The sequence below is a fragment of the Rhyacophila brunnea genome, unplaced genomic scaffold (genome assembly GCF_057557595.1).
Source record: "Rhyacophila brunnea isolate RB1 unplaced genomic scaffold, BYU_Rbru_1.0 scaffold_24, whole genome shotgun sequence".
NCBI classification, from domain to species: Eukaryota; Metazoa; Arthropoda; class Insecta; order Trichoptera; family Rhyacophilidae; genus Rhyacophila; species Rhyacophila brunnea.
Window position 1 is genome coordinate 20523273 of NW_028232904.1, and position 17231 is coordinate 20540503.

The 17231-nt window shown below is 33.7% G+C and overlaps 1 protein-coding gene across 5 annotated transcripts in view; it reads left to right on the forward strand.

Moving 5' to 3' along the window:
* The window catches only part of jbug (filamin-type immunoglobulin domains fbug), a 241573-nt gene continuing 224342 nt past the window's right edge, over positions 1–17231 (forward strand). For 2 of the 5 annotated variants that reach the window (XM_085950988.1, XM_085950993.1), the window contains exon 1: positions 1–196. The gene's annotated coding sequence lies outside the window, so the exon portion shown is untranslated. Of the gene's footprint in view, positions 363–17231 lie in introns of all 5 variants that reach the window. The other 3 variants (XM_085950990.1, XM_085950991.1, XM_085950992.1) reach the window with 3 other exon arrangements.

The window sequence follows — 17231 nt, forward strand, 5'->3', positions numbered from 1 at the left end:
AGATCATAAGCGAGAATCGTGCGTGGAGGACGTGTATTTTGAACTGTGGGAGTGAATTATACAAAGTTGACATTTCATATTTTAAATTGTATAATTCACGTGAAATAAGTGTAAAACAGTGTTGTTATAGTACAAAAGTGCGTGGTAAATATTATGCTTTAAAGTTTTTATATATTTCTAATCGCTAGTGCTGGGCGTAAGTTTTTTCGAGTTTGTTTTTAAAGTCTCTAAGTTTGACAGAGAATTACTCAAATCATAGCTTATTGTTTATCCGAAAAGATAAATTAAGTTATTTTGTTTTTAACGGGATTCTAGGGTCAATCGTAAGAAAAACAATATTGCTGTGTTCTATGTGTTTACAGGTACTGAATAAAAATATTCTAATAATACTTAGGTATTTAAAAACTAAACCCTAAGATAAACGGCCAAATACTTCTTCAACTTTTCATCAACTATTGTATTTCAAATTATTCCAGAAAAATGCTTAAGGGAGGGCTCCATTTCGAAAAATTATCAATAATAATAAAATTCATCATTGATTTTCTTAAGGCGGGGTAAACAAAATCTAGCAGGTGTCACAGACTTTCGCATTTACCCCGATAAACCCCCCAGCCTCGCACTTTCCCGGGTGTCTTCCTTATACCCAGACACTCCGCACTAAAAACTGGCATGCAGCTGTAAGTACCGGTGCTCACCTACTAGTTATTGTGGCATGACACTCATAATTATTAGGATTATTTTATTACATCCCTTTATATGTTTTATATCCGACATAAAATCATATATAAATTAGGAAAATGTAGCTATTTTAACCCCCTTGGATCTGTCTGTGTAGGTACCTACATACCTACTCCGTAACTGAATCTACTTTTGTTTAGTTCAGCAAAATTATTCGTAGTACCTACCTATTGTATTATCTGTATCATAATATTATAGTTTCAGTTGTTAACTTCAATAATTTTACCATGAAGTGAGTTAGCAATGAAAGTTTGTACAGCCTTTAAAACTCTACAAGTAGTCAATAGCTTATTAATGTAATTAAAGTCTCGTTCGGCTTGAAAATCTTTGATTGTTGAAGACAGTCATGTTCAAACACTATTTTATTCCACCTACCGGTTTAAAACAGAAAGTGTTAACTCCATTCGAACCAACAACGATAAGAAATTATGTCATTTGTGTTCTCAATAATATTGTCAATTTGTCGGTAAGAATAAATTAGGGTTTTCAAAATATAATAAATCTAAATTGCACCCAGGTCGAATAAAGGACTGTCCTCTAAAATAGAGGTCGAATGGTCACTGTTATAAGTATTGTTAAATATACTGCTTTGCTTGCTAACCTAATCGTCAAGTATATTATATTATAAGATAGGATTTTTTAAAATTTGTTTTTTAGTGTAAAATAATGTAAATCATGCGTGCTTATTAGAATATCACCGGATTCCGTTTGGGCATAATGTATTTATTGCTCAGAGAAAACTTTCACTCTCAAATGGTATACTTACAATATTATAATATAATAGAGGTATTTATTGTACAAGGTATATTTTTTGACAAATAATCAATGTAACCCAGGAATCTTGGATTTTTTTGTGTGTTACCCACAAACAAAAACCCCTCTCCCTTAAAATAGGGAATAAATTTAATAATATTAAGAATTCCTAAAAAATATTTAAAAAGCCATAGGTACATAAGTTTAGCGAGGCACACATTCAAAATTAATAAAACAAAGCTCGAAATTAACTTTAGCGATTTTTGCAAGGAAATCACCACAGAACAGATTAATATCTAAACATAATTCCGATACGCTATAAGTAATACACTACATTATGAAGCAGGGTTTTAAATGTGTGAGAGTCCTACGAACATGAAATACACATTAGATACGTGCGATAGTGTGTTGCAACCTTAAAATACACCAATATTGAATGAGCGTCAGTGCATAAACCGAGAGTAGTTGTGTTTAAGTTTATCCCATATTCTTCCACACTCGAGATCGGTTGCCTGTTACTCCACACCCGTTAGGTATTTCAGTAATGCATGCATGCCCCCCCCCACATAATGAAGCAGGCCTCCAGGCTAGGATCTTTGACGCCCCCCTACCTATCGCTAAGGTTAGTCAGTATGACGCCCTACAGTAACGTTTTCCAAATGGTGGTCATGGTAAAATTATGGATATTAAGTCCACTTGAATTATGGAGTTGTCGAGTATCGACACACAATTATAAATTCCATCGCATCGCCATATACTTTAAAATATTAATATTATTGAAGTAAAATAGATTTTTTTACTGTTCGAGCAATTTGTGATGTGTGTTTATCTCACTTATCTGGTCGATTCGCCACGCCGGTCCCTCCATGATACCGGGCCTCCAGGCTAGACCCCTGTCGCCCCCCCTGTGGGGGCCATGAATGAACGTCACCGCCTACTATGCAATGTTAATTTAATTTCTGTAAAAACGGCACTATAACCAGGGCTCGAAATGGACAGGAACGCACCGGAGCGCCGTTCCTGTTCGTGAAATCGGTAAAATTATCGCTCCGTCTCGTGGAATAAATAATTTGACCTTCTGAGCTGGATAGGCCATATAATAGAAAATCTAACACACTTATTTTTATGAAAAAAAACACATATGCTTTGATAACTCTACTATGTAAAAATCTTCAGAAAACTGTCGAGCGCTCCGGTTCGTAAATTTTTCCATTTCGAGCGCTGACTATAACACTATTTACTCTAAAACTATACCCACATCTTGTAATATACCTAGTAAAGATGGGTTTTTGTAAGCGGCCTCTGTATATAACTGGGTGTAGATTTACAGTTAACTTACATGTAAGTAGGTACCTATATATTATTATAATTAATTTTCCTATGTTCTCCTACAAACAAACAAAATGTTGAGAACCATCGCCATAGAGACTAGTTATTTAAAATTTAGACTAGGCATATCACACCATATTGTCATATGATTTTTATCGAACGATATTTTCAATTTCAACACAGCCGATGTTTTTTTATAGACAGTTGTAATGTATTTTCCCATATGGTTCAATTATTTTTTAAAGTTCACGTCCATATATGGATTGGCAATAAAAAATAACATTATTTTTTAATATATAGTATTGCATTTTTCCGTAGGTATACGTGTTATTCTATACGTACTAATATTCTCTCAATTCTTTTTTATAGTATGGAAGTATGGACACTAAACCAAGAGATATCACGGATAGTTGAAGCTTTCGACATATCAGTGAGGGATGGAGGTAGGCTATTAAGATTCGACATAAATAGTACACACAAAATTTTGTCAGTCATACTTATTTGTTTTTTTTTTTATTAGTTTTTAAATTTCAATTAAACTCTGCCTAAACCAAACCATAATAGTTTAGGTATGCTATGTGCTATCCAACAAAAATACTGCATACTTTTTCAGTCATCTTTATTTGTTTTCGTTGAATTAAGAATATTACAGATGTGTTGGTTAGTTTTTTAAAATTCAACAAGCCCTGCTGAAACCAAACCACAGTCGAAAAATATTCTTAAAGATTTAATTGCACAATTATAGATAAACGAGTATTTTTGACTATTATCTATTATGGCTTGGTTTTCGCAGGATTTAATTGAATTTTTAAAACTAACTTACACTATCTGCAAATTGTAGTAGTAGTTCAATGAAAACAAATGTGTATGACCGAGAAAGTTTAGTGTGCACTTTTTATGTCGGATTTTAACAGCCTACTTGCACCATTCGCCACTGCTAAATACATAGTATTATAGAATATGTTATGTAAAATACGTTATAACTAAACTAACTTACTTATTGGAATGTCGTAACAACAATAATAATTGTCATAATGGCGTGTATCGATGTGGGATGTGTCAGGTAGTGGGCAAGACCCGGGCAAGCCTTATTTAGAACTTCTTAGGCGTGATAGCATAGCAAACAATGTTGGTTATATAAGTTGGTTATGCCAATACTATATTATTACAGGGTGCACGGAAAATTCTGACCATTGCGTTATGTAATTCACAATATAAATTCGGTAGCTAGAAAATTAAACCAGTGGGCCCATTCTATACTTATCGACAGCTAAAGTGATAAAGTGATAAATATTATCACTTTATCATATTTATGTCATCATCATCAGCCTGAATCTATCCACTGCTGGATGAAGACCTCTTCAAGCTGCTTCCACTTCTCTCGGTCATGTGCATTGAGTTGCCACGTACTTCCGCAGAACTTTATCATTTCATCGATCCAGCGGCCTCTAGGTCTACCTTGCGGACGTTTTGTACTTCTTACATACCACTGGATGACTAGACTTGTCCAACGATTGTCTCTTCTTCGAGTTACGTGTCCAGCCCATCTCCATTTAAAGCTTTTAATAAACTCTATTACATCGCAAACCCTTGTCTTCTTCCTTATCCACTCATTCCTCCTTTTGTCCTTTCGCGTTATGCCCAACATGCACCTCTCCATACCACGCTGTGCTACTCTAAGTTTCTGGATCTCCCTTTTACTTATTACTTACATATTTATGTATTGATGTATTATAATTGTTCCAATAAGTTAGCCGTCTATACAGTAAAAACTGTCTATCTCGCTCTAAAGTCAACACAGCCAAGAGAGGTGCTGTTAAAACATAGCACGTATTATAACAATTACAACTAATTTATTGTAATTGTTGCAATTAGTGTTAATATTTCGATACAAACCTAGATAGCTTCCGTAGAGGCCGAAAAGTAGTCATGTGTATATAATAGATATAACTATATATATACTTACATACAAAATAACGATTAAATTTCTTACCTGCATTAATTCTACGATTTATTTTATTAGTTGTAAAATACGAAATAATTCTTTTTTGATTTTTGTTCTTGTAGAAACAATGTTTAATAATAATTGTTACATTTTTTTAAAAATACTTAAGTACTTTCTGGACATATTTTTTCTGCCATGTAGGTACCTTATTTTCTTAGCTTAAATATTTTTTTGTGAATGACAAAGGGTAGGTTCTACTCTGGGTTAGGGAATCCAATCACGAGATAAATTTTTAATCCAGGGATTTCGGGATTACAATTTGACGATCCCGGGATTGTGCATTTTTTTCGATAGTTACCTAATAATATTATTACATTTGTATATGTACAAAAATAACATTGATAAAATCGGTCAAAAATGTCTAGTCTCTGTAATTATTATAAGTACAATTTAAGACATTTATTGTTAATATTGTGTACGTTCAATCTTAGAAATACATAGGTTTAATGGGGTAAATAATATCGTAGTATAAAATAATCATGTGAAAGTAAAACAGTTTTATGTATCTATTTATGATGAAATGATAACAAATACGTTCAATAAAAATAAAAAAATAACATATTGTGTTGACAATAAATACAATACATATTATAATAACATTCACAAACATTCAGAGATTCTAACAATTGTTATTCATTCGTGGATGTGTTTGTATTAAATTCAATGAGAAAATTAAAACATTCATCTATAACATTCGACGTGGAAACATGTGTGTGCCAGCACGTCCGTAGTACGGGCTGTATGACGCCGTCCGCGTGCCAGCACGTCAGTGGCGTTTAACTGGTTTAAATAAACCGATTAATTTTTTTCTGGTGTTACGACAGCAAACATGGCTATTTTTTATTATCCGTGAGCATCCGGATATTCCTCCTGTGACATGTGCAGGTGCAAGAACATACACATCACTAACATAATGATTTTGTACACATACCAATTGATTGTGATTGATAAAAAAAATCGGTGTGTGTAAGTACTTATGTACGCGCGTTAGAAGTTATACTTCTTTGGCGTAACAAAACAAAAACAAAACTTGTGATAAACTAGATTCTTTGACTAACTCTTAATTATCTCGTTAAATTACACACTCAAGAAAAAGGACCGCTTATTGGAACGCCGTTGGTTTATTTATATACACTTTAACTTATTATTACTAAATTATATAATTGTTTCTCGTTGTTTTTATTTTTAAAGTACCAACTGTCACTCTGACGTTTAATCGTTTGTTTACGTAAGGAATTGCAAATGGTCGACAATAATAAATTCGCTGCCTAGGCAACGGAACAATTCTAAACTATAATATTATACTGTATAATCATCACGATTGCAGTACCATACCGTGGCGTAAAGGTAGTGCGTTCGGCTGATAACCGAACAATCGGTGATTCGAATCCAATCGAGTGCGTTTTTTTTCGTGTGAAAAAATAAATTATGTGCTACATGTCACACTCCAAAAATACACTCTGATCTGATTTCCCAGACGCGCGAAAAGAAGTATAACTTCAAAAAAATCAATCTCAAAAGTTTCAGGATTATGTTTACTAATCCCGGGATTCATTGGTATCGAAAATTGTCAGGGATTGGATTCCCTACTCTGGGTACTAGAATGTTGTTAGTTCGAGGAACACCAGTAAATCACCGATAGATTATTATTGCAGACAGGTGTATAACGTAAATATGTCTTTTAGTATAAAATTATACATATTACGGTTACATTAAATTAAATTATTATATTTCTACGGTCTTCAAGATACATCGTCGCAGGACAGATGTTATGTTTCATGATGCTGTGTATCGTGCGATTAACTTATTTGATGGCACCATAAAGGTTGATTTATTTTTTATTAACTATAAATAATGTTTGTGGACCTGTTAAATTTATAATTGTATATTCGTCACTGTTCAGGCAGAAGACACTAATTCGAATGACATATTGAGTTAGTTATACCAAAGTGTTCCTTATTTCAAACTTTACCGTCTGGAAACCTTCTTAATAAATAAACAGTCTTTATTTTAAAGTCACCCTTTTTACGATTACTTAATAAACTCCCATGATAGACCATTTCAAACATTTTAACAACTTCAAAGTCAAATTACTCAAAACTAGTATTCTCCAGTTAGTGTGTTCTGCCAGAACAGAGACGATATTATCATGTTTCTTTAATATTTACATAAACACATGCTGTCTCTACTTTCTTGTTATATTAGTTGTAATTAGGATATTTTTATAATTTTGTATTTATTGTGTATTATGGCGCATTGGCCAATCGCTGTAATTCCGTAATACTTTTTTTTCTAAATAAATAAATATTTTAAGAGATGAGACATATAAACTTTGCTGGAATTAATATGCCGGATTGCTTTAGTCTTAATTGGCTCGTTGAAAAAGATCATTGCCTCGTAAGTGAATATAATTAAGTATACGAAACCACTTTCCGGGACACCGTGTGTTACGAAGCGCGAGTTTATGTCTTGCCCGTGCGCCCAGATTTCTAGAGACATCGAAAAATTGACAGATGTTTTCAATGTCATCACGGGTAATACAAGATATCTCATATTATTCACATATAAGACACATACAAATTCTTTTTTCTTTCAACCATGTCCGATCTTAATAGGATCATAATATCATAGGGGCCTCCACAGACTGGAAGTTTGTATTGACATAATTTATTTTTACGAGAAATGGATGTCAGTCGCTTGCTCAACCTATTAGGTCCATACTCTGAGTCAAACACGAATTGAAAAAAACAATATCTGTACTTGCCAGACCCAGGATTCGAACATGGGACCCACGACGTAATAGGCCAACGCTTAAGCCGCCCGGCCATCGTGGGCTATTACGTGGTATTAAGGCTATACCTCAGTTGAGGCATGGTCTAAAAAGATCGTGGCTAGGCGTTGCGCGGATTGCGGGTCGCGGGTGCAAATGACGCATGCCGACCGAAATATAATTTATCATATAAATCCAACATGCGTCCATTTAATGTTCTATTAGTAACAATAATAATATATTCATTGACATGTTTTATTTTTCAAGTAAATGGGTAACGTTTTTAGTCATCTTTACACGATTTAAGAATTAATACCCCCGTCGCCATCACCAAACAAATTGACGTGTTTCCAGCTCGACGTTCTCTCTCCGAATGCCAGCAAGTCCAAAATTTCGTCAATTATTTGCCGTTTCACTGATGTATCGTCTTAATTATATTCTAATTACAAACTTACCACCATTAACAGTATGATAACAAAAAAGAGTGGGAGGGGTTCTTAGCGAGACAAGTCGATACAACAGACCCGATCTAAACATATTTACCTACTGTTGGTATAACTGAATTGTCAATGTACACAGTACAGCCACGCCTTGAAAGACTCCAGTCATCTGATGGTCCGTATCTAACGTTCAATCTTCAATATTCCGTAGACCAATCACTCTTTGCCGCGTTACTGAGGATGGTGATCAGTGAAAGTTTAGTACAAGCGTTGTTAATATTCTCCTTCCACTTGGAGCAATCCTGTGCTGATTTTGATGCTTCAGTTATTATTAGTTTACTCGATTTTTGACGGTAGGTATTGCTCCATCTGAAAGGTGAACGTTCGCTTAACATCCTCCCTTCCAAGTCATCTAAGGTCACTCTGCTCTCCAGCCTCATCACGTTACTGAAGAATTGAATAACGCGTCTCTTAGGCCATCCGCTCACGTGATTACTCAAAAAAGACGGGACTGAAACTCCAGTATATAGCTAATGTATTGCAATGGCGGCTCGCTGCCGGCAAGACTGGAATCTCTCAGTTTCATAACGTCCACAACTGAAACCAAAGAAATGCGACATGCTAGTCTCCCAGTCTCTCAGTTGCCAGTCACCCATTAAACAGTGGTACCAATATCAGTAGATTTGATGAAAAATCATATTTTCTTACAAAAATTGGTAGTACCGAACTAAACTGAACAAGAAATAACAAGCCAAGACGTCAAAAGTTAAAGATGGGCGAACCGATTTTTAATTTGAAATATGTAGCAGTTGTTGAGAAATACTCCTGCCTGTATAATTACAGTCTGCTAGAATATTCCCGTAAATATATTACGGAAAAAAAGCTTAGAATGAAGTTGGAAAGACAATGGGTTTGACAGTTTGAGGCATGGCCCCCACAAGAGGGGGGCTGACAGGGCTCTAGCCTGGGGGCCCGGCGTGGCGGATCGACCAGCCAAGTGAGATAAACACACATCACAAAATTGCACTAATAGTAAAAAATGTCGCCTGCGACGCTATTTCACTTTAAGCATACTAACATTTCAAAGAATGTACTTGTGCGAATTTTTGATTGTCTGTTTATCGATATTCGACAACTCCGCAATTCAAGTAGGTCTATTACCTAAAAATACAAAAAATCGCTATAAAATACCCTAAATTTTACCTTGAACACTAATTGAATTACACAACTGTAGATTGTCACAGTGACTTTAACCTTAGCGATAGGTAGGGGGGCCCGCCGAAGATTCTAGCCTGGGGGCCCGCTTCAAGATGTGGGGTCATGGTTTGAGGTTATTAGATTATTAGGTTTCAGTAGCGCCGTGTGCGAAGCATCAATCACTTGTTAGTTTACGAGTACCATCGCCAACCAGTTCGTCAGATTTTAGTTTCTGCGTGAGCGGATGGCCTTACAGTTAGTCAAGAGACGTTCTTTGATGCCAAGCTCTTTGAGTATAGGGACATATCTACGCTTGTCCAAAGAATGCGGAGTTTCCTCCGGCAGTGTCAATCCACTTTCTTTCACCTTTCCTGAAAGACCGTAAAGTTTCAACGTTGTATAATATGATCACTCCACGTTAACGTTTTTGTGATACTACAATAATTTTTCCATATCTTGTTGAGACGAATAACGAAGACACCTGATTTCCACCAGTAAGTTACCTATAGATATTATGACTAAAAGTTCCTACGTCCCTAGACAAAATGCCGCCCCATTTTTTATACAGTATTTTTTATCATCCTTTCATGACTCCAATATCTAAGAAATGTGTTGTATGGATACATTACTAACAAAATATATAACACTAAATCTAATTTAAATGCCATCTCTACTTCAATAGATAATATTACGAGTCCACGGTTTTAGATGCATTTAAAAATACATCTGACAACTTTCAAAACTCGCGATTGACTGGCAAAAATATTTGGATAAATTAATTAGGTAAGTATGTAGGTACCTACCCATAATTAAAATATAATTCGCAAATCTGCATGTGTCATTGCTGGTCATCAACGACGTGACGTCCAAAACCAACGGAAGTAAACTAGACATCGCAGGCCCGACAAAAAATACAGTCCTGTCAAACCGTTTATGATACCTAATTAATAGATTTTATTTCCAACCAGTGGGCTGAATTATTTAATGGGAAGATATTTCCATTATTACTAAGTTATTTACCTATTTCTATACATACCTAATGATTATTCTCGGTTTGCCGCAGCGCTCAAAATGGAAAATTTTACGAACCGGAGCGCTCGATAATTTTACGAAAATATTTATATAAACATGTAAATACACAGCTATCTAATTTTATGTGTTTTTTATAAAAATAATTACAAGATAAATTTTCAAAAAAAAAACTTTTTACACGTTTTTAAATTTTTTGTTGAATCATATAAACTTGACAATTCTATGTATTGATAAAAACTTTTTATTGTACTTGATATAAATACTGAATAAATATAGAATACTGAAATGTCATTTTGACATTTCATATTGATTTCCATAGTAACGCACGTATATATTAATAATTTAGTTGCTAGGACCCCCTTAGTAACCAACAATAATAACTTTCCATACAAAACAGAATTAACTGAAAATGAATTCAATTCTTCTTAAAGTTGGCTAAAAGTATTAAAAGAATGTATTGGCATCGTGTTCTGATATATTCTAAAAGTTTCAAATGTCTAGCTAGTCGGGAAGTTAATTAAAAATCTTCAATCGTCCAATACAAATCTTGGACAAACAAGAAACAATTTGTACTGGACACACAAGAAAAAATCTGTACCTACTGGACAAACAAGAATACAAGCTAAGAAAAACGTGGTAATAAGTGTGTTAAATTCTTTGTTATATGGCTTATCAAATTCATATAGTCAGGTTAATTTTTTCACAAGACAGCGATAATTTTGGGAATTTTATGAATCGGAACGGCGCTCCGGTCCATTTCGAGCCCTAATTTGCCGCCCTTCGAGTAACTGCTGCCCCCAAGCGACGCACAATCTGCCTACCTCCACGGGACGTCACTGATATTACAAAATAAAATGTCGTTTCGACCAATGTAGTGTGTAAGTAAATTAATATTGTTTATTTATTTATAATTAATCCAGGTATGGATTGGGGTCGAATATTAGATTTATTTTCTTCGAAATTGATTAAAAATGCAAGCGGCGTCGCTGTCGTACTGACCGTGATATGAATTATAATCTATCTGTCTTCCGCAATACCAAATATAAAAATATTATTATCTTGTTTGATCTTATCGTAGAAGGAACAGGACTCTATACAGAATATAATAATATTGTCACGCAGGCACACGGAGCAACATTGTGTGACATTCAACCACATTTTCTCTCTGTCCATCTAACCTTTATCATCGCGGGCAAATGCGCGCCGGTGACAAATATCCACGTGTGACAGAGAGAAAATGTGGTTGAATGTCACACAATGTTGCTCCGTGTGCCTGCGTGACAATATTATTATATTCTGTATAGAGTCCTGTTCCTTCTACGATAAGATCAAACAAGGGTTCCATGACAAAACAGAACAGTGATAAAACAGAACAACGATAAATATAACTATGACCGTTCAGGAAAAATATAAATTTAATATTGAAATTGTCCTATCTCTATTATGTTGATAGATTTTTAATAGCACAGATTTTCAATACGCCATAATAAATCAAATTATATACCTAATTTTTGAATTCCTAATCGCTAGAAAGCCTCAAATAAACGGGACTTAACTCGGTGTTGCCAGCAAGCTTAGGATATCTCATTTTAATCAATATGTGATATGTTCAAAATGATTGGGTGACTAGGTACAACGAAATAATGACCTAACCTAACCTAACCTAAATAGATTCCACAAAAAAATAATGTTTCATTTTCCCCCTGGCTGTTCTGTTTTGTCCGGTTACCAGGTTAGATACCTACATGTAAATTCAACGTAAAACATTTCACCGTGGCACAGTTCGCCGTGAGCTTTCTTATCGGAAAGAGATGACGGTATACTATACGGTCTCCAATTTTATTAGATTCAGTATGAACATTAATTCAATTTTCATAGCTAATTTTGACAAAATTTATGAATTCAAGAATGAAAACCTAACCTAACCTTACAAATAATCCAGTATATCGGCTATTTTCAAAATTTGTTTGCTTCTGGCTTCCAGCAAAGTGTAAAGTAAACAGACAAGAACCGTGTTTTATTTAGACATGTTATATATGTCAGTACTATGCGACCCAAAGAGGTTGGACAGTCTTTAATATACGGCCATATTATTTCCGATACAACATTTCACGGTGAAGTGTGATACGGCGAACTGCATACGTACAAGTTTCCGGACATGGATGATAAATATTTAGACTACTTAGAGTTAGAGCTATCGTTCCGTCTGGTTTATTTTTTTCAAAATTGCGTTCTGCTTCATAAATTATGAACAAAATCATTAAAATCCTTTACTTTCTATGTAGTTTTGTTAAAGTTTAATACGAAATTCGTCAGATCACAGATGTAGTGATGATGTTCTACTTATAAGTGGCGAAATGTGGAGGTAAGCTGTTAAGATCCTGACATAAATAGTAGGTACGTACACATGTTGGGCTTCGTCTTGCGTACTTCCCGGGTCTTTTCGGATGTTACTGTATTAAAAATTCTTTATAATTCCTTAGTGAGAAGCCGGCTTGAGAGTGGGTCGATTGTTTGGGCCCCGCATCAGTTGAAATATGACCTTATGGTGGAGCGAGTTCAAAAGAAATTTTTGAGACTCCTTTATTTGAGGTTATATGGATACTATCCGTGGCTTTATCCAACTGACTTTCTCTTAGGTATGCTAACATACTGTAGTTTAAGTGCTAGAAGATATCAATATTTGGCCACGTATTTTTTTCGACTAATACGTGGTGTGAATGAGAACTCTGCCATTCTTGGTAATATTGACTTGTGTGTCCCTGATAACTATCTTAGAAATCGGGAGCATCAGTTGTTTGTTCTCCCGAGGAGCAGAACTAACCTGCCATTGGTGATGCCAATTGGGAGAGCAATAACTCTGTTCAACCAAATTGCTTCGGATGTTGATATATTCCATCTACGTGAGAATGAGTATAGGTGGACGTTATTTTATAAATTCTTAAAATAGGGTCTGCTTAACTCATCCGGTGTACTTCCTTGTACCTATATACTTCATATTTTTTGTATTTACACATTTATACTATAGAATAACTTAATATTGCATAATTACAATATTACATAATACTTTTTTAATAATATTTATTTGTTTCTAAATGTCATGTTGTGAACGTCTTAAACTTATAATTTGTAATGTCCACAATATGTAAAATAAATTAAAATTGAAATTGAAAATTGAAATTGAATTGGAATACCATTGAAACATGTATATTCAATAACGAATGCATCATTATTAAATCTTGATTATTATACTTAGACTATAGATACATCCAGTCATACGTAATTATATTCGTTGAACTAAAGCTACAAAGTTGCAGATAGTGTGAGTTAGTTTTTGAAAATCAATTAAACCATACATAAACCAAACCATAATAGATAACAGTAAAAAATAATGGTGAAATTATCTAAAAGTATGCCATTAAATCATAAGTACATAATTTTGGATATTTTGATGTAAAGGCAATTTTTTCAATCTTTCGTCAGGACCTCATGACTGATGATCATGGCCCAAATGATTTGTTATCGAACAGCCTACTCAGCGGACTGGCCCCATTCCTCGCTGACTCAACGTAGGGGTGTCTGGGTATGGGGAATGTACCTGGAAAGTGCGATATTTCCAAAATGCCCCCTCCCTAAACAATTTTCATGTGTGTGCGCCTATTTCTTAGATAACTAGTTAGTGAATAATGGTACTCTTATAGCATAATGTGGCCGACATAATATGTTTTGTGTATCGTCACCGTTTTAGCAAAACCATCTATGTGTCACTTTTATCAAAAATGACTTTTAAATACCAAGTCATTCCTTATTTTTTTCTCTATAGGCCAGTAAAATGATCTATGTGTTGGGTAAACTCGCTCCGAAGTTATTTCAAAAAATAAAAAACAGCTATGTGTAAGGTTCAAAAACCACGGTTCACAAAAACAACTATGTGTATATTATTATTATAATAGTAACATATAAGTAAGATGGTATTTTGATATCGAGAGTGTTATGTTTTTTTACAGTTTGGCTACACATACTTTGTTTCTATGTTATATGCTATGCAGTATGGTCTTGCACGACGGTTTGAAAGATGCTTTCTCAAAAAGAGAGACAGGAAATATTCAATAATTTCTGGAAGATGCCTACATGGTCAATAGGGTATAGGCGAGAATTAATTTAAAAGTTGGATAAACAACTACAAACGTCTCGATGACAGTGGCCAATTGAAAGCAACAATGACAGGTAATAAGAATCTGACTGAAGATAAATAATTGGTAGTGCAACCAAAAATCAAAACGGAGAGATTTGTGGAAAAATGTTACATTATGGTTGGATATAATTCCAAAGTTCCCAGCCATTATTGCAGAGAAAATACCTCCAGGGTGTATGTGGAATCGTGTTTCCGATCCAAAATACAAATGCATGATGAATATAAAAAATGGTCTCTGGAAAATGGTCATAAAGCAGCAGAATATACTCCAGTATATTTACCACCAAAAAATCAGTATCCACCAACCACGTAAAGATCAGTGTGCCATCACTGCCATCTGCTGTAGTTATAAAATGAAGAATGTTTCAGAAATGGAATACAATAGCCACATTATTAAAAAAAAAAAAAGATGCTAGAAGACCAAAAATGAAATGAAGGAGAGTACCAGAAGTATTACTGGACGGTTAGTAATCACAATGGATCTCCAAAGTGTGCTGCTATGTCCAAAACACAGGCACAAATGTATTATAAACAAAAACTGCAACTAAACAATTTCACCATATACATTCTTCATAATGTATCTTCTAATGAATTTGTCTCATCTCATCGAAAGCAGGACAATACAATGAAATAATTCTAATATCGGATGGGTGTGGATATCAAAACCGAAATAAATTATTCGCTACTGCTCTAAGTTATATCTTTAGAGAGAAAAAACATCGAGATTCAACAGCTTTTTCTGGAAAAAGGCCATACCATGATAGAGGCCGATAGTGCACATGCCACCTAAGAAAAGTATTTTAAGCCTCCAATATATTCACCATCTGATTATATAGCACGTATGCGGCTAGCAAGACCAAAACAACCTTATAAAATTAATGTCATTGATTTTTTAAGAATTATGGATAAGATTAAATCTGGATTAAGTTCAATCAGACCAGGAAAACGAATCGGAGATCCTGTTGTATATGATATTAAAATGTTACAGTATCTACCAGATGGAACAATCTTTTACAAACTCAACTTTATCAGTGCAACCGTTTGACTGCCTTTGTAATATATATAATGAATCATTGCACATATCGCAGTCGAAATACATACATCTTCAGGAATTAAAAAGTGTAATAGAGAAAGATCACCACTATTTCTACGATAACCTAACATTTAAACCTGCTAATAGAAAGTAAACGAACTTATAAATATAATATCATCTCACTATTGCATTAATAATTAATAAAATGATATTGCAATTTATCACTAACGCACTATGTATATTTCAACTATTATTTATGTAACAGTTTTTCATGAATTTATTATTATTCACATTTTGATGAATAAATTAAACTATGTGTATTTACAAAACGGTCAAAACAACTTATGTGACATCACAAACTGTATTTTTATTATTTTTGTATTAAAAATAAAAGATTTTTGTAAACAAAATAATAATCTTAGACCATTTTCTGATTATAATAAAGCATTCTTCATAATTTTAATGTTTAAATGTAACATTATTTTTTTATTCAGTTTTATCCTTCTCCTGCACAATTTGAGAAAGTGCACATAGATGGTTTTGCTAAAACGGTGACGATATGCTAACTCAATTCCGACAAAACTGGACATACAGTATCTTTGCACTAAGCCATCGATATATTCTCTTAAATAATCATGACTTTCATACATCATCAAAAAACAATTTTGTTTGTTAATTTAAAAAAGTAAGTGTCGTCGATATACTTTTTGAGATAATTTATTTTAATTATCGTTCGTGTTTTGGCAATATGAATATAGTTAATACTAATTAATAATGCCAGTGTATACGCGAGTATAATTCGCACCATGAGTACTTTAGTGTATTAAGTCAAAAATTATCATTTATTTTTGTAGTTAGTAATGCAGTTTTATTCAGAATTTTTTGCTTTAAGGGGGGACATGCTCGTCGAAGGTCAAAATTGAGTTTTTATTGTATTTTCAAACCATGATCCTGGACACTCCTTAAACGTTGTAGATGATCTATTTATATAATTTTGAAGCCTTATTATCCTTTATAGTTATTTTAAACATTTGATGACTGCATAAAGTATTTTTGTTACATAAAATAGTATTCTTTTAAACCTCTCGCTCTAATGTTTTAGAATATAGTCATATTTTGGTACATAACTGTGCAGTGGCGTTAAGATTTTTTACATTTATTAATTTTTAAACGCATTTATAAAACCATTAGCATAATTTATTACGAGATAATTTTTGTAAAATATTCACGATAAAAAATTATATTGATAATCTCTGTGATCGCAAATTTGACAAGAATTAGGCATTTTATTATTCAAAAAATCGGCAAGATTAACACATTTGATGATAATTCTAAAGATATTTATTATAAGCTATGTCTTTGAACATTCAAGTGTGATAAACATCTTATGAATAATGATTGCTTTATAATAATTATTGACCTAAGAATAAGGTAGTGTTTTTTTGAAATACGCCATTTCTTTTGTCATTCCCCAGTGGTTAAGCTACAACATACGGCCGTAGCCATAAATTGACAAACTATAATTGAAGTAGGGAGTAAAATAATATTGACGCGCGTGTTTGAACATGTACCGTTTAAAAAAAATAAAAAAAAAATTCGGTTAGGTACATGTTCAAACACGCGCGTTAACATAATTTTACTCCCTACTTCAATTATAGTTTGTTATTTTATGGCTACGGCCGTATGTTGTAGCTTAACCACTAAGGAATGACAAAAAAATGGCGTATTTCAAAAAAACA